Raw genomic sequence first — 16,576 nt, 5'->3', positions numbered from 1 at the left:
TATCACTTGCTCTTTCTCAACACTAGTTAGTCGACCAACGTAATTGTGGCCAAGTAGTGACCTAGCTGGTTGATGGATGTGTCTACCGTCCATCACCTTCAACCACCAATCTCTACCATTTTTCGTAGGTCGTCCTTTAAGTCTAAAAGGACAACCTATCTTTTGTGTTGATATTCCTGTAACAAGATCAGGTTCTTTGTAGGGAGCATACATACCATGCTTCTCACACCCCAGATAAACATATTATTTTCTTCCATTCGCACCACTATCAGACTTTGTGATCACCAGAACATGTTTATTTCTAATAGAAATGTCGTGAATCCATTTCAGAAGATCAACTCGTGTAGGGAAACACTGTTTAATGATAAACAAGGCATAAGGCATAAACAAGGCATATACAAAGCATAAACAAAACATGCAAAAATTTGTTCAATGATTACCTGATTAGTCGCATACAAATGGGAGACATCTATAGTTATACTCGGGGGTTCAAATGGTGATGGTTGCTCCTCTTTAAGATGATCATTTTCCAATTCAGCCTTTATAAATTGTGATTCACCAAAAATATAAAAATATGTCATCCCTGGAAGTGAATACGGTAAATCAATGTTCATATTCAATACAGTAAATCAATGTTCATATTCAATACGGCAAATCAAAGTTCATATTCAATACGGCAAATCAAAGTTCGTATTGAATATGAACTTTCATTTGTTGTATTTGTTCGCGATACAGAGGCCTTAAACTAAACTAACGACTTAACTACCTAACCCCTACCTAAACTAACTACTTAAACTAACAACTAACTACTTAAACTAACTGTAAATAAAGTACTAAAAACTAACAACACTTACCAGGAGTTTAAAGCTTCCATTAGTGGTGGTGGTGGTGGTGGTGGTGGTGGTGATGGAAAGAAGGAAAGTGGAGATGTTGGTGGTGGTGGGAAGAAGAAATGTGAGGGAGTTGAGGAGTAATAGTGATGGAAATGAGTAATGTGGGAAAGGTCTGTGACCTGCTGCTTGTCAGATAAAGTACAGGGGGCCTGGGAGGAGTTGGTGGAGGGAGGAGTAATGGTGGAAAAGGTGATCACAGTGTCAGAAAATAATACGGTTAATGATTAACCGTATTATATATATTCATTACGGTTAATCATTAACCGTATTTGTTCTTTGGTGGAAGGAGGAGTAACGGTGGCAAAGGTGTTCACACTGTGGGAAAAAATACTGTTAATCATTAACCATATTGAATATGGTTAATGATTAACAGTGGGGTACTTTTGGGATAAAAAAAAGGGTGGGGCGGGGAGCCTAAAGGGTGGGGCGTTAAACCCAATTCCCCTTTTGGTAACGACCCCATTTGGAAGCTTATGGCGTATCCAAGGCTCTCCCCGTTGCCGTGATGTTCTATGGCGTGCTTGCCACAATATTCTGCTAGTAAAGACGAATTTACGTAGGCATGGAATTACGGAAGATGATATATGCCCGGTGTGTGGTTTGGAAGCGGAAACTGGTTTCCATGCTCTATTTTCATGTCCTGAATCAAAGGGAATCTGGTTTGCATCCCAATTATCTATCCGGGTTCCTACCTCCTCTCCGGCATCTTTTCGATCATGGTTGGAGAGCCTCTTGTGGTTGGATGATAAATAGGCAGCTAGTCATGTTGCAGCTATGGTGTGGCGGTATGGATGAGGAGAAACTGAAAGCACTTCCATGGCTATCTTCTCTCTGTTTCGCAGACCTTAAATCTGGCCCTTTCCATGACTGATACAGGGTGTTCTCCTCTGAATGAAGTTGTGCATAGGCATGCGGTAACAGCACAAGTTTCATGGAAGCGTCCTTTGTCGGGTCTCTTGAAGGTAAATTTCGATGCAGCACACTTTGATGCAAAAGGTACAGGTTTCGGCCTTGTAATAAGGAATGAATTTGGGAACTTGGTGGTGGGTGCTTGCCACAAACCACCACGACAGATGAATCCTACTTTGGCTGATGCAACATGTTTTAAGTGGGCATTGCAACAATGCTTATTTATGGGTTTCTCAAATGTTTCCTTTGAATCTGATTGTATTACTCTAACCCAGACTTGGAATTCAACGGCTGGCTCGCGATCTTATTTGCATATTGTATGGGAAGACTGCAAAGTGCTTATCCTGGAGTTAGGATCAGCTAGTTATGTTTCCTTTCTCATGTTAAACGTCACTGTAATAGAGCTGCAGACTTCATGTTTAAATTTTCTTTTTCTTCTTGTGATTATGTATGGTTTGATGAGGGTCCTATCGGTCTAGGTTCTATTCTGTTAGATGACCGATCATCCCAGTTAATTTCTATTCAATGAAGTCGTTTGGTTTGACCGTCAAAACAAAACTTTCGTCCTAATTCTTTTCATAATATTTATCATTTTGAAAGAAAAATTAAATAGGATCTTATAAATTTGTGTGCGAGTATGTTAAATACTAAAATTGAAATATTTACGATCTATAGCGAATTAACTTAATTCGAGCAAGATTTTCTCATGTTTTTAATATCTAAATTTATCAAATAGTAAATTATAAATATTAATAAAGTATTTGTTAAATTTATTGATCATTATTTATAATAAAATAAAATAATTATAAGTACCCCATACTTATAATTAATAATTCACTAGAAAGACAAAGTAACAAGTGTTTAGGTGAAAAGTGATGTTGTGAACGAACAAAATATTAAAGTTTGTAATTTCAAAAGAGCGTCTGAAACATTCAAGATGGGTAGTATTTGCGGTATGATTTCATCAATCTAACTTATGTTCTTAAAAGGTCAATTCACTCATGAATAATCTAGTTCATATATGGTGCTTGGCTAGATTTCTACGTGATAATCTCTTAATTACGCAGAACTTCCAATCAAACTACTAGCACTAATCTCTTAGTTCATAGACGAGTTCAATTAGAGAACTTACGTTCTTAGTTACTAGCCAACAAAATTGAAAGTTACCCTTATCTCTAAGGTTAGGCATTCTCAGTCAATTCCACATTGGTTCCCTACTTCCTATTGATTTCTTAATTGCTTACAAAGTAGGAAAAAATCCATATGCGTTAGGATTCAATAACAAAGGTTGGGAACTTCATAGATAAAACTTAAAACTCCATGAGTACAAAAGCAATTCAAAACATAACCTAGAAAGAATTCACCAAAATCTCCAAAGTACCTAAGAGAGTATAGTCAAGCATGACATTCATAATTCAACGAATAATTCAAAATATAAGAGTTCTTTACGCTTTGAAGCGTGCAGACTTTCTCTTCTTTAATCTCCACAGAAAAACACTTCAAAAACTGCTCAAAATGTCCTCGAATGATGCAAAACGAGGTCATATCTTCTTCTATACGCACATGGCGCGATTGTGTCATTCTCTAGTGCATAAGTGGCGCGATGGCACCACTCCTCTTGATGGGAATCCAAACAACATAATCGGTGGTATCTAACCCACTCCTTTCCATCTCATCCCACCCCATTAGGATACCCAAACAACAGAATTTAAAAATATTGCATCTCATTCCATCACATCCCACCCCATACCACTAATCCAAACAAATCCTAAAATCCAGAACATGTATTCAAAATTTATATTACAAGTTGAAATTATGCCTAACCTGTACCAATTATGAAGCTGTAAGCTGCTTGTAAGTACCAATTATGGAGTTGTGGTGTCGCTTGTTAGTGAACTTCAGGTTAAAGTTAGGCTTGATGACCAGATTTATCAGTCATTTACTCAATTCTATCAACTTCTCACCCTTATTATTCTACGTGCCTTACGCATCGCCTTCTTGATGGTGGAATTCAACCTCTCAACCTCTTCATTGTTATCTAAAACATCTTTTGTACCCAACCTATATGCACTTTGGAGAATGACCTCATACGTGGGCAAAATTGGACTCTGACGAATAGCTGAGAAGAGGTAATAGGTAATAGGTAAACTAACCTATGGAAGTCATGCCATCGATATTTTTTGTATATCATACAAGGGCTGGGAAGCTCTAGAAGACGTTAAGAGAATCACACTCGGTTGCACCCACTTCTTAGACTTCTTAGCGGGTTCAAGATCGCCCAAGAAAGCCTCTGCTCCACACATATCCACGATCACGGTCACCAGACACTTCAACGCCAACATTATAACCATACAGAGCTGACCCTACTCCTTATTGCAAGTGTGCAGTAGGCGAGCCAGGATCGGTAGAGCCGCCGTGTCCAGAAAAGTAGAAAACAACCCAGCCGTCCTCTTCAGATTTCTTCGAGACATCTATGAGCTTTTCCAGAATAAAATCTTCCGTCACATCCGATTGATGAGTTTCAATTTTGTCACTAATGAGAGTAATATCCTGTGTTTTGAAATTGCATTTTTCAACGAGCGTATCGCGCATAAACTTTATATCACAAGTTGAAATTTTGTCTAACATGTACCAATTATGGAGCTGTAAGCCGCTTGTAAGTACCAATTATGGAGTTGTGGTACTACTTGTTAGTGAACTTCAGGTTAAAGTAAGGCTTGATGACCAGATTTATCAGTCTTTTACTCAATTATTTCAACTTATCACCCTTATTGTTTCTACGTGCCTTACAAATCTCCTTCTTGATGGTGGAATTCAACCTCTCAACCTCTTCATTGTAATCTAAAACATCTTTTGCAACCAACCTATTGGCACTTTGGAGAATGACCTCATACGTGGGCAAAGTTAGACTCTGACGAATAGCTGAGAAGAGGTAATAGGTGAACTAACCTATGAAAGTCATGCCATCGATATTTTATGTATATCATACGAGGGCTGGGAAGCTCTAGAATACGTAAGAGAATCACACCCGGCAGCACCCGCTTATTAGACTTCTTAGTGGGTTCAAGATCGCCCAAGAAGGTCTCTGCTCCACATATATCAATGATCACGGTCACCAGACACTTCAGCGCCAACATTATAACCATACAGAGTTGACCCTCCTCCTAATTTCAAGTGTGCAGTAGGCGAGCCAGGATCGGTAGAGTCGTTGTGTCCATAAAAGTAAAAAACAACTAAGTCGTCCTCTTCAGATTTCTTCGAAACATCTATATGCTTTTCCAGAATAAAATCTTCCGTTACATCTGGTTGATGAGCTACAATTTTGTCACATTAGGCTAGTATTGTAAATGTAGTGTTTAAGGAAGTTTTTGGAAATGTTTGATGTATACAACACAATTTCATTTATTTATTTCATTTTTCTCTTCATAAATTATTACGCGGTTAACTGATACACGATTGACTTTTTATTGTGGTCATGGTGGATGGTGCCTAATGGTAGACTGGAAATTTTGTATTTTGTTTATAATTTTGGCAACTCTGGAAAATTTGAATTCCTCTTTTCTACTTCATCATTTTCAATAGTCACAATATTTTCTGTCAGTGCACTATCTTTGTCCCTGGAGCTTTTCCTGCAAAGCAGAAACTGAAGCACATGCAGATGCAGTGTGAGAATTCCTAGGGAATTTGCAATTCGATCTCCACATTCTGACTTTAATCTTCTAATAGTTGACATCCCATTTTACACTAATACAAATATATGAAAAATGTGATACACATAATAAGACGTCAAATGTAAAGATAAATGCTATGTACTGTTAGAAACGACATAAACAAATTAAAACAAACAGAAAATATATATTTGAAAACGTATACCAAAATGCCATAGATGTGGTAGAAGGAGTTTGGAAGATACAATTAGATAAGAATACTGCGAAGCTCTGGAAGATGTTAAAAGTATCACCCCCGACTGCACCCGCTTCGGGGCAGGTTCAAGATCGCCCAAGAAAGCCTCTGCTCCACACATATCAAGAACAACAGTCACCCGACATTTCAGAGCCAACTTCTCAATGATAGGTCGAACCTTAAAACCATACAGAGCTAACCTTCCTAGTAATTGCAAGTGTGCAGTAGAGGAGCCCGGATAGGGAGCGCCGCCATGACCTGAGAAATATAAAAGAACCTCGTCCTTCTCTTTAGATTCCTCCGAAACATCTAACAGTTTTTTCAGAACAAACTCTTGCGTCACTTCCCGTTGATCAGCAAAAATTGAGTCGCTAATCATAGTAATATCCTAACGTTTGAAATTGCACTTTTCAATGAGGGTATCAGCAAAAATCTGTTGCCATAGGTTGACTTAAAAGCGCCATTTTCCCCATAATAGTCTATACAGACAATGACAGCTCGACGGTTGATCGGAGGATCGGGCTTTAGAACAGCAGACCTCCTAAGGTAACCAGGATCAAGCTCCGGATTTTGAGCGCTCATGGAGATAGCGTTGATGAGTAACCCTAAATCTATTACGATCTAGGAGAAATGAAAAGAAAGGATTAATGGGTAAATGATCACTTTGGTCCTCAAAAGTGTCCACCGACTTTACATTCGTCCCTGAATGAATTTTATTCATCTCGCGGTCCCCCAAAGTGGCAAACGCCAGTCACTTTAGTCATTGACGTTAAAAAATACTTAACAGAGATTAACAAATTCATTTTTTATATTTTTTTACCCATGTGGAAATCAAAAATTGATTAATGAAAAATGAAAAACATAAAATCATAATCTCCTTCTCATATTCTTCTTCTTACAACTTCATCTTCTTCATCAAACTTTCCATCATTCCTCATCACAACCCAATCTTAGATTGATCACCTAGGGTATTTTGCTTGATTCGACTTGTGAGTGAAAGCTACAACATTTAAGTATGAACTAGAGTTAATCACCTAATAATCCTAATTGTTAGTCACCTAAACACCTAAATTTCATTTTTTTAGAGCAAAAAAGATTTATTCAAATTCAAAGGAAAGTACAATCTCACAAAAGGAGGAAAGAAAAAAGAGAAACGCAAAACCAACCCAAAGAACAAAGAAAACCCAACAGAGAGAAACAAGACAAGCTCAAGCCAAAAACCTACCCCACCACCAAGCACCCACAAGAGCCTCGAAACCAAAAATAAAACCAAGAGTCGGGCACCAAACGCCTACAAGCCAACAGGCCAACTCTCTCTAAGCTCCTCTGCCAAACCACGAATAGCCTCCTCATCGCTACCCGGAAACACCATACCCACAGATGAATCACATTCTTAGACTTGTTTTGTATTTGAATCACTGAAAAAATATCAAACAATGAAATCTAATCCTAAAAAAATTTCATACATGTTGTTTCCCGTTATTTTACTTGCTTTTCATTTATTTTCATGTTTAGACAAACAATCACTCTCTTTGCAAAACCATCGTTTAAGTCTGTTTATTTTTTTTTGTTAACTATTGAATGTGGTAAGTATTAGAAGTCTCACATTAGCTAGAAATATGACCAAATAAATGTTTATAAAAGGTAGATCAACCCTCAACTCAAGAGCTAGCTTTTTAGTTGAGTTAGGTCTCCATAATTCTAATAGTAAGTATTACACCTCCCTGTGGATACGACAAAACCTTTTACTATACAAAAATTGAGTCTTAAGAAATTTGAAAGTAGAGTGATAAAAAATCTTTCAACATTGTGTCACTCCTCTCATGGGAAATTTGAAATTTCTTTTTTTTTTCCTGATTTTTGTGAAATAAAATTAACATAAAAATAAATAAAAATAAGACAAAAACAACCAAAATCCTAACAAAGTCTATAATTCTAAAATCATCAAATAAAAATAAATAAAACTAATAAATTAATCCAGTAAATCAAATAAAAATACCTTAAAATCTAATTAAATTCTGAAAATATAATAAAAGTAAAATAAACGACACACAAAAATATCATTATATCCCCGGGTCAATAATTTATCAATAAAAGTTATCTTTATTTTATTATTCAAAGTCCACATCATATTGTATTTTAATTTAAAAATTGAAACTGATTAATAAAATTAGAAAACCCATTAATTATCTTATTGAGGAAGATGTCATGCATATGTATAACTTAGAAGTAACGCATGGATATTTCGGAGTGCAGAAAAAACTCAAAAATATTTAAGAAGATTGATTTAATTAATGGTCACGATATATACACCCTAGTGATAACCGACACTCAAATTAAAGACATACACTTAATGTGGATAAAATGGTCTCTTAATTGTAATCGACATCCAAGAACATACATTTTATATGGGAAGATGGTGAGTCAACATAGTTAGGTAAACAATTGAAATAATGTGGCTAGTAAGATTCAAAATATGTGATTAAATATTTGTATCATTGGGTCAACATGCATATGTTTCTTATGGTACATGTAAAATGTATGCAACTATAATATATAAACAATGTGCTTAGTCAGATAAATATATGTGGTAAAGTATTTCTATTATTTTCAGCTATGTTTTGCTAATAGAAACACTTCTCTTTCTTGCTGTCTTAACAGGATGGAAGTGGTGATCAAATTGATTATAATGACCATTCTTTTTCTGATGATGATATTAATGATATCCTTAAGAAGTGTGCTGACAACACTGAAGAAGCAAATAACAACCATGAGCTGGAACAAGACAACAACAATGTAAAACCAAGCAACAATGAGCTGGATGACATTGATTATCATAACTTTTCTCTTTCTGATGATGAGTATATAAGCGACCTCTTTAAGGATTTAGCTGACAACACTGAAGAAGCAAACCATGAACTTGAGCAAGACAACAATGTACAACAATGAAGAAAATAACAACAATCAACTGGAATGGGATGATTTTGTTGAAGATTCACTCCCCTTGCCACTTGCAGCCAAGCCTAATCCCATCTACCTTAAGCCCATATGCTGAAAATTGATGATTTCAAAATTTCAACCTGCTCTCAAAGGAGGACTGATGGTCCGCTTTTTGGGTGCAACTGCGAAATTAATCTGGGAGATCCGTGAAGGTCCAATTGATCATAAGTTGGAGATGAGTTTTGCCAATATATCTTCGATAAGAAGGTATATTGGGTCAGATGATTCAGGTTACTTGCTAGTGGAGCTGGAGACACCTCCTAAGTATTACCAAAAATTAGCATCTCATACAATTTGGGTTGAATCCGTACCAGATGTGAATCTTCCGATCATCATCAATGCTCTGAGATGCAAGAGGCATTATCTCAAACTCTACCCAAGAGAGCTGGATAAAGGCTTCAGATTGCTCCTAGAAATTGCAGATAACTTGAGGGAGCAGCATGGTCCTAGATACAACTCTAGGTATTTTCCTAATTAGTTTCATGCAGATGATATACTTTTTGTAGAGTTTGGGGCTTTAATTGTTCCAACTTATATTTTATGTGTATTACAGTACTTATATGACCACTTATAAGATTGTGTTTCAGTTCTTTTTTTCGAGTTTGATGGAATATTGGTTGTAACTTGACTTTAAGATGCACATACACATTGTTTAGCTTGCTTGTTACAGGGTATAAGTTATTGCAAAATAAGGAACTTGGCTAATTTCTAATTAGTTTCATGAAGATGATGATATACTTTTGTAGAGTTTAGAGCTTTAGCTGTTCCAACTTATATTGTATGTGTGTTACAGGACTTATATGTCCACTTATAAGATTGTGTTTCCATTCAAAAAAAAATTATTTCTATTATTTAATCAATATTAATATATAGATATAGATATATAAATAATGTTATTAGTAAAATAAATCAATGAAGGTAAAAATATTTTGATGGATAAGAATAAGTCAAATCCAAAAAAGTACCAAAAAATAGTTAATGCAGTTTAATATGATTTCTTTTTTATTTATTTATCAACTTCTTATCATATTTTTATTTTTAATTAATTTATTAGTGTGTGTATATATATATATATATATATATATATGTGTGTGGATGAAGAATCAAGAAATTTAGTATGGTTTCATATTATTATTTACTTACGTCTTACCATATTTTTATGATTAATTTTTAGTATATGTGGAAAAATAGTAAGCCATCTTTCCAACTTGGGAAAAATAATAAAAGGATGTGAATTTCTGCTATTACCACCGACATTAGCTTGCGACATTGGCAAGTTTCAGAAGTGCTCGGTATGAATATTCAAACACTAAAAAGTGATTCATATAGCTTTGGGTGTTTATTGTACTATTAATAAGAACCTCGAGTACGACGATTACGATTATCATAGTGTTTATGCGTTGCTAAGGGTCATAAGAAACAAAGCTCATCATTATGGATCGTTGAATAGAGATATCCAGGCTGCATTTGGATCTTATCCGGGCGATATTTTTCGCTATTTTGACAATCGATTTCCTGAGCTACTGATCAAGGTATACAACATAGTCTCCAACCCTTGGAAGAACAGAGGCTTTCCGAGATATTATACAAACTGGGATTAGCCTTTTTTATATTCACTTTCTAGAACGTCCTTATTGATGTAGTATTGATTTTTATGGATTTATTTTTCCATACAGTATTTTCTTAATATTATAGAATGGTTTGTAGGGTACATAACATTTCTCTTATTCTCCAATAGAACTTTACGAAAGATAAAATAGTAAATATTAATAAATTATAAATCGTTTTGAATGTATAAAATGTAATATTATCAAAATTATATACTTAAAAAAAGAAAAATATATTTAAAATATATAGAAAATCCAACCATTTCGGACTATATGTTTGAATAAAATTTTAAGTAATGCAAAATTCCTTTAAAAAATAGAAAAATTAAATAAATTAAGAGAATATTGTTTTAACTATAATTAGCAATTTAAATTAAGTTAAATTATATTTAAATTATAAAAAATATATTTAAAATTTTAAGAATATGAAAGTAAAAATAAGTTTAATTTATAGAAGATTTTTTCTGGTAATTAATAGACATCCTACTGTATCAAATGCTTAAGAAAATAATGTGAGTGCTAGAAAGGACTTCTCGCTGGATGCAAATATGCCTCCAAGTGATGGTTGGATTTGATTTGATACCTAATTTTCATACAACAATTCATAACTCGCTAGGACAACCTTTTCAATGTTTTCTTGGGCTCCAAAGGTTTGTTTTTTTGCTGCAAGACCAGATACACCACCGATAATGACTATTCCATCTACAATTCACTCACCAATAAATTTACCTAGATGACTTCATCCTCGACGAACCAGATTGGGAATCTTTACGCAGTGGTTTTTGTCTACAACTCATTTTTCGGGCTTCCACGAGATATAGTAGCAGCATCGGCGGAATCGTGGTTCAGGTTCATCATGAGCATTTTGTCCTCCACAAGAAGTCGAATTTGAAGTGTCCAGTTTTGAGACGAAGACCGGGACGTGGAAGTAGACAACTGCAACTTGCCTTGATGGTTTTGCTTTTGCCCCTCACTACAAGGGTGAATAAAAACTGTGAATTCTTCATTAAAATTGAAAGTTGTAAGACCCTAATTTCCCAATCAATCAGGGATCACATTAGTAACCAAAGAAACAAGTCTAGAGACTTAAACCAATCTTTTTCTAAGGTGATACAATTTTTGAAAGTGGCCTATCTCTACCCAAGTTCAAACATGATTTATCTGTTACATCTCTGGAGAAAATAGTTCAATTTTAAATTCCCAAAATGCTAATCCTTAATATGATAGAATTAATATCCAATAATATATATTAAATATATATAATCTCAAATTCAAAAGTAATATATTAGCAACCATGTGATGCTGCAAAACTAAAGAAGAGATAATTCAAAACATTAGATAACGAGATGGTAGAACCAGTGGCGGAGTTTGACCAAAATATATAGGAGGGCCAATGTGACTATTAATTCATAAGTTATATATGTGAATATTATATCATAAATTCAAAATTTAAGTGCAATTGAAACAATATATTGAGCATACTATTAAAGAAATCAACTAAGAGTCACCTTCAATTAAAGTGCTGCTCTGCGCTCCTTCAATGACTTAAATTCATCAATAATTGAATCAGAACTGAAACTTGTTGCAATCTCTCTTTCAATGTGAACTATCATACTATCAGCTAGGAAATCAGCTTCCATCTTGTTTCTCAGCTTAGTCTTGATTATTTTCATTGCTGAAAAAGATCTTTCAGTTGTAGCAGTAGAAACTGGAAGAGTCATGACAAGACGAAGTAATCGGTCAATCAAGTAGTACACTTCTGATTTTTTTGTTGATGCCAAACATGTACACAATTCTTGTATAGTTGATAAATTTTGCAAACTTGATTCCTGACGAGCATCAACAATGAAATGTTATGTACACAATTCTTGTATAGTTGATAAATTCTGCAAACTTGATTCCTGACGAGCATCAACAATGAAATGTTGAAGTTGAAATGGCAAAATAATCTTCTCCTGCTCATTGAAATCCATGGGGTAATATTTGTCGTGCAAATGTCATCAATATTAAAAGCTTTATAAGCATCCTTAAGAACCAAAGCATAGCTTAGAGTTAATAACTCCATTGCTTGCTCATTAAACCTGTTATTCAACTCTTGTAACTGCTTATCAATTGTAACAAAAAATACTTCAACTCTAAAGTAATGCTCAATTGTAATGTCCTCTTTGTGACGAGAGCGTCCATGTCTTGCTACATAAGAAGCATTGAATTGAGGAACCTCAATATCATGTTTTTCACAAAAAGATCTCACACTTTTGAATAAATTATCCCATCCATCTTCTCTCAAGTTCTGAATAAGTGCTTTTGTGGAGCGGACTAGATGCATAGCATTGAGTATATCTAGAGATTTTTGATGCAAAGCTCGACAAAGAGCATCTGTTATCCCCATAAGCTCTCTTATCAAATGCAAGATCAATGCAAAATCAAATGAGGTCATGCTTTTGTATGCACTATCAGCATCCCCACGTTGAGAATAAGTGGACCCTTCAACAACAATTTTTTCTAGAACAGAACAAGTTGCACCATATAGACTGATCAAACTACAAACAGAATTGAAATGTGAGCTCCAACGAGTATCCCCAGCTCGTTTCAAAGTACCAATTTGATTTGCTCCTCTACCAGTTTCAAGTTCATCAATCTCTAAAAAAAGTGCAATTTCTTCTAACTTGGCAGCTTGTAACTCATCATGTCTCTTACAAGAAGAGCAAACAATATTGATAATAAAAGTCAACTTTGAAAAGAATTGATGAATTGGAATCACTTCCCTTGATGCAGCAACCAAGACAAGTTGCAATCTATGAGCAAAACAATGATCATAATATGCATAAGGACAATCATTCAAAACTAATGCTTGTAATCCATTCCACTCTCCCCTCATGTTGCTAGCACCATCATACCCTTGACCTCGAATGATGGAAACATCAAGATCATGCCGAGAAAGAATAGCACATAGTTCTTGCTTGAGAGTTGCAGCCATAGTGTCTTTACCATGAACAATATGAAAAAACCGTTCTTGTATGAAACCATTTTTATCAACAAATCTTAAGACAAGAGCCATTTGTTCCTTTTTTGACTCATCACGAGCTTCATCAACAACAACACAATACTTAGAGTTCCCAATTTCTTCACGGATATGGTTTTTCACCTTACTAGAGAAAATATGCAAGAGCTCTTTTTGAATATGATGTGAAGTATATTTGGAATTATATGGAGCATTTTCCAACACAACTTTTGCAACTTCATCATTGTATGATGCTAGTAGTTTTAATAACTCAAGAAAATTACCTTTGTTTTTGGATCCACTAGATTCATCATGGCCCCTAAAAGCACAAGCTTGAAGTGTTAAAAAACGAACTGTGTCAATTGAAGTCTTGAGACGCAATCGATTCTGCATAATTTGATTTGAGCTTTGCACATGAATAACATTCCTAATATGTCCATCCTGATTCAACAAGTCTTGACAAGCACTCATTGCATTGTTGTGTGGTGAGCAAGGATCGGTCCCTATGTGTTTAAGAAAAGCACATCTCTTTCCATCATTAACTTTCTTCCAACTTCTAAAACCTGTGGCAATGAAGACATCTGACCAAGGTCGTCCACTTGGTTTTTTGCTAAAAAGATAACAAGGTAAGCAATATGCAGCATCTTTCGAAGGTGAATACTCTAACCATGAAGGAAATATGCTAAACCAAGAATATTGAAACCTTCTCCGACGACCAACTTTACCCGAAAAAGGATAGTGTTCAAGATGCATTTGATATGGACCCCATTTCCAATAGACCCTCCGTACTTCATCCATTTGATCTGGTGGATATTGCCAAATTTGAGAGTGCTTTCCTGGATCACGTTCTAAAGAATTTTCAAATTGATCATATGTAACTCTAGGAAACTTGGAAACTTGCTTCTCTTTTTCTTCAAATGTTGGATTTTGAGAACTCTCTCCTTGTTCAACAGGCACAGAAGTTGCATTTTGTTCATCTTCCTCACAAACCTTTCTCTTAAAAAAAGAATCAATTCTTCTAGTTTTACTCATTATTTTGTAGAGAATCACCTACATATTAAAATAAAAATATTAAGTTAATAAGCTAATAGAGGAAAATGCTAAACAAATGAGGCATCAAATTTCAAAACATCCAATTAGAAAAAATTTAAGTAATATAAGCAGCAGCAATGTCAATTTAGAATGAATGTTACCATTGAACATTACAAAATTTATGACCTCAAAACAAGTTTACATAAAAGATTCAATTTAGGAAAATTAACTTATACAGGGCAAATTAATGTCAAGATACTAGGAAGATCTAAATTATAAAACACATAGGTAAGTCGTAAGTTGTAAGCTGTAAGCACAAATGAAAATTACAATGATTTAATGATGCAATAAAAAAAGCTTTATAAAAATAGAAAACATTCTTAGAAATTAACTTCTTAACCTTTTGATCAGAATCTTTGATTATAACTTCAGACAAGAAAAAAATGAGGAAGCTTTAGACTTTAGAGACTTAAAGCTGCACCTCAGCACCTGCACATTAAAAATGAGGTTAGAGCAAGAAAATGGAAGTAAAACAGCTTTAGTTTAGAGTTAAGAGTTGTTGTATAATTTTTACTAATAAAAGTTGGGAACAAATACTCTTCAGCCTTCACTTTCTGTATTTTTTAACTGAACTAATATTAGTAAAGGAGGGGACACAAATAGGTGCCCCAATCCAAAAACTGATACATGATACATCAAAGAAAAATAGAAAAGAACATGAAAAAATAGCCAAAGAAAAGAAATTAAAGGGGACGCATGAATGCATGACTTACTGGATCGAAATGGATCAATAAGCTTGGGCGGCACTTCTGATGTGTTTTTGTTTCCGTAGTGCAGGGCAAAACTTTGGAAAGAAAGATAAGAAGTGTGTCTAATAAGCTTTGGAAATAAATCTAAAAATTCACTTTACTAGTTTATAATTAATATATGTTTCTCTATCTATATAGCCATATGTAATAATATATTTGGTACACTGAGCTATATATACTTTTTCATGATTTTTTATAGCATGATATTATAATATTTTTTTATAGCAGTACTGGTAATTTTTTTTTAAAACAATAGGGTGGCTGGGCCCTTCCCTAGTCCCTTATAACATCCGCCACTGGGTAGAACTAGGTTTTCTTTGTAGCATTCGCATCAAAGAAGAAGTCATAGATCTTCATATTTGCCACCTCAAGCTTACCGTTGATTCTACACTCAATCACTGAGTGATCCTCCATCGTCTAAATTAACGTTAGGCGCTCATACAACAAGTAGCAAACATGAAGAGTTAACTTAAAATTCAAACAAATCACATAAGATATCATGTCGTCACATTTGAAATTTAAATAAAATATAAGACAAGCAATTAAAAATAACAATATCATCAATGATTTAAATTCAAACAAATATCAACAAAAAATCACTAATTTAAAATTAACAACAACCATCCATCGTCACCTCGCAAGGTGGGATAATCACGTGATGCAATCACCACTACATCTACATCGCCACTTCAAATTCAAGCCCTAAATTCTCGAATTAGCCAACTAACAAACTCGTAACTCATAGCCACATCTCCAACAAGTTTTCAAGTTAAACATGTCAAAACATCAACCAAACAAAATCAAATTAAAACACACCTTCATCTCAAACACATACAAACGATGGATAGGTACACAAGAGTTACCCTTACCTCCTTAGGTAGTAATGCATGCACTTGTCAACCTAGACAAAATAATGCAATTCAATTAATACATGTTCTAATTATAGAAAAGATTGAACCGAAAACCCTAGGTAATTTCATGTCTAAGAGACAAGAAGAGGAAGAAGATGATTCAAAATGTTTTTCTCATACCCCAAAAACTTGTGTAACGCGCGACCTTTAAGAGAAAAAGATAAGGGTTATTCTTCCAAACTTTGAACAAGACATCAAGAAGTTTTCTCCATAAGATTTTCATAATTAAAACAAGGTAGAGTTTTTCATAATTTGTAAGAAAATTTCAGAAATGGATTTGTGGGAAGAAGAGATTGTTCCCAACACAAATTAAAGGAAGTTTTGAGCAACATAGAACAAGAAGGATTAGATCATAACCTTATAGCTTAGAAACAAGAGCTTGAATTCACTAGAGTGATGAATGAGGATTTCGACCAAAGAGAAAAGAAAAGGTGCTTGAGGGTTGATGATTCCTTAAGTGTGTTTTTAGGTGAGGTAAAAGCAGGTGTGTGGCATTTCCCTCAACCAACAC

General features: G+C 34.6%; 1 pseudogene; it reads right to left on the bottom strand.

The window, feature by feature from the left end:
- Nucleotides 1-10,854: 10,854 nt before the first annotated feature.
- On the bottom strand, nucleotides 10,855-15,568 carry LOC130744675 (uncharacterized; annotated as a pseudogene).
- Nucleotides 15,569-16,576: the final 1,008 nt, after the last annotated feature.

This window comes from Lotus japonicus, chromosome 3, assembly GCF_012489685.1.
Source record: "Lotus japonicus ecotype B-129 chromosome 3, LjGifu_v1.2".
Taxonomy (NCBI): Eukaryota; Viridiplantae; Streptophyta; class Magnoliopsida; order Fabales; family Fabaceae; genus Lotus; species Lotus japonicus.
The sequence above is the reverse complement of the archived record's forward strand: the minus strand, read 5'-3'. Positions and strand labels throughout refer to the sequence as shown.